Here is a 3,532-nt window from a genome sequence, read left to right as displayed (position 1 = left end):
TAAAATCCCTCCCACACAAAGAGACCAAAAACGGCAGAAAAAATGTAGGGTGTGTACCAAGGCAGGAATTCGAAAAGACACCCGCTATTACTGTCCCCAGTGTCCTTCCCAACCAGGCCTCTGTGTAGACGACTGTTTCCGCCGTTACCATACTTGTCTAAATTATTAGTATGGTAAACGTAGTCCTCCGCTTTCACCCCTTATGCCACTGTATACTCCTGAAATGACCCTGGACTGTTATACAACGACGCCTTTGCCTGCTGATTTTGTACCTATGTCTGCCTGCTCCGGAACTGACCCTGGCCTGTTTTTTGACCATGCTTCTGCCTGCTGATTCTGTTCATACCTCTGCCTGATCTGGAACTGACCCTGGACTGTTATTTGACCACGCCTTTGCCTGCCGATTTTGTACCTACCTCTGCCTGCTCTGGAACTGACCCTGGACTGTTTGACCACGATTTTTGCCTGCCTCTGGAAGTAGTGGGATTCATACCACAGGGGTCTCGCATATGTGAGGGGACCAGAAATGTTTTTCTGGATGAAGAAAACAATTTTTTTTGTTTTTCTTCTTCTCAGATTAGGGTCTGGATCCCGGAGGCTTCAAAGCGATTTGGGTGGGAGAAGCCTCTACCCCTGTCCCCATTCTATCCCGACAGAGGCCCTACTTCTGCCTGCAGGACTTACTGCCATCATGCCTCTGCCTGCCGCATGCACTGACACTGGACTGGTATCCTTGCCTGGAGAATTGCATGCACTGTTGCTGATCAAGTCCCTGCCTGCTGCCTGGACTCAACTCCTGTGGACAACTGCGCTTCTAAAACTACAGGTAAGCTTTTGTTTACCCTTTGCTCAGCAGAATGTATTGTGGGGTGTAATTCATGGTAATTCATGGTATGTGCATGCTATGTGTCTTTGCATGTTGGGCCTCTGTATGTGACCTGACTGCGTAAAAGTCTCACACATGTGGTATCGCCATGCTCAGGAGGAGTAGCAGAATGTATTTTGGGGTGTCATTTTTGCTATGTACATGCTATGTGTTGGAAATATCTTATAAATGGACAACTTTGTGTAAAAAAAATGCGTTTTCATTTTTTTTCCACATTTTCCGAAAGATTCTGGAAAAAAATGACATGTTCAAAAGACTCATTATGCCTCATAGAATATACGTTGGGGTGTTTGCTTTCCAAAATGGGGTCATTTAGTGGGCTTTTTCATTGTGCTGGTGCTCCAGGGCCTTCAAAAGTGTAATAGGTGGTTGAGAAATGAAAAGTGTATTTTATGCTCCGAGAACGCCTGGAGGTGCTACTTCAATGTTGGACCTCTGTATGTGGCCTGGCTGTAAAAAAGTCTCACACATGTGGTATCGCCATACTCAGGAGGAGTAGCAGAATGTATTTTGGGGTGTCATTTTTGCTATGTACATGCTATGTGTTGGAAATATCTTATAAATGGACAACTTTGTGTAAAAAAAATGCGTTTTCATTTTTTTTCCACATTTTCCGAAAGATTCTGGAAAAAAATGACATGTTCAAAAGACTCATTATGCCTCATAGAATATACGTTGGGGTGTTTGCTTTCCAAAATGGGGTCATTTAGTGGGCTTTTTCATTGTGCTGGTGCTCCAGGGCCTTCAAAAGTGTAATAGGTGGTTGAGAAATGAAAAGTGTATTTTATGCTCCGAGAACGCCTGGAGGTGCTACTTCAATGTTGGACCTCTGTATGTGGCCTGGCTGTAAAAAAGTCTCACACATGTGGTATCGCCATACTCAGGAGGAGTAGCAGAATGTATTTTGGGGGGTCATTTTTGCTATGTACATGCTATGTGTTGGAAATATCTTATAAATGGACAACTTTGTGTAAAAAAAATGCGTTTTCATTTTTTTTCCACATTTTCCGAAAGATTCTGGAAAAAAATGACATGTTCAAAAGACTCATTATGCCTCATAGAATATACGTTGGGGTGTTTGCTTTCCAAAATGGGGTCATTTAGTGGGCTTTTTCGTTGTGCTGGTGCTCCAGGGCCTTCAAAAGTGTAATAGGTGGTTGAGAAATGAAAAGTGTATTTTATGCTCCGAGAACGCCTGGAGGTGCTACTTCAATGTTGGACCTCTGTATGTGGCCTGGCTGTAAAAAAGTCTCACACATGTGGTATCGCCATACTCAGGAGGAGTAGCAGAATGTATTTTGGGGGGGTCATTTTTGCTATGTACATGCTATGTGTTGGAAATATCTTATAAATGGACAACTTTGTGTAAAAAAAAATGCGTTTTCATTTTTTTTCCACATTTTCCGAAAGATTCTGGAAAAAAATGACATGTTCAAAAGACTCATTATGCCTCATAGATTATACGTTGGGGTGTTTGCTTTCCAAAATGGGGTAATTTAGTGGGCTTTTTCATTGTGCTGGTGCTCCAGGGCCTTCAAAAGTGTAATAGGTGGTTGAGAAATGAAAAGTGTATTTTATGCTCCGAGAACGCCTGGAGGTGCTACTTCAATGTTGGACTTCTGTATGTGGCCTGGCTGTAAAAAAGTCTCACACATGTGGTATCGCCATACTCAGGAGGAGTAGCAGAATGTATTTTAGGGTGTCATTTTTGCTATGTACATGCTATGTGTTGGAAATATCTTATAAATGGACAACTTTGTGTAAAAAAAATGCGTTTTCATTTTTTTTCCACATTTTCCGAAAGATTCTGGAAAAAAATGACATGTTCAAAAGACTCATTATGCCTCATAGAATATACGTTGGGGTGTTTGCTTTCCAAAATGGGGTCATTTAGTGGGCTTTTTCATTGTGCTGGTGCTCCAGGGCCTTCAAAAGTGTAATAGGTGGTTGAGAAATGAAAAGTGTATTTTATGCTCCGAGAACGCCTGGAGGTGCTACTTCAATGTTGGACTTCTGTATGTGGCCTGGCTGTAAAAAAGTCTCACACATGTGGTATCGCCATACTCAGAAGAAGTAGCAGAATGTATTTTGGGGTGTCATTTTTGCTATGTGCATGCTATGTGTTGGAAATATCTTATAAATGGACAACTTTGTGTAAAAAAAATGCGTTTTCATTTTTTTTCCACATTTTCCGAAAGATTCTGGAAAAAAATGACATGTTCAAAAGACTCATTATGCCTCATAGATTATACGTTGGGGTGTTTGCTTTCCAAAATGGGGTCATTTAGTGGGCTTTTTCATTGTGCTGGTGCTCCAGGGCCTTCAAAAGTGTAATAGGTGGTTGAGAAATGAAAAGTGTATTTTATGCTCCGAGAACGCCTGGAGGTGCTACTTCAATGTTGGACCTCTGTATGTGGCCAGGCTGTAAAAAAGTCTCACACATGTGGTATCGCCATACTCAGGAGGAGTAGCAGAATGTGTTTTGGGGTGTAGTTGTAAGTATTCATATGCCATGTGAGAGAAATAACCTGTTGAATATGACAATTTTGTAAAAAAAAAAAAAAAAAAAAAATTATTTTGCAAAGAATTGTGGGAAAAAATGACAACTTCAAAAAACTCACCATGCCTCTTATTAAATACCTTGGA

This window comes from Pelophylax lessonae (genome assembly GCF_965119305.1).
Source record: "Pelophylax lessonae genome assembly, chromosome: 11".
Lineage (NCBI taxonomy): Eukaryota > Metazoa > Chordata > Amphibia > Anura > Ranidae > Pelophylax > Pelophylax lessonae.
This window is presented reverse-complemented; position numbering follows the sequence as displayed.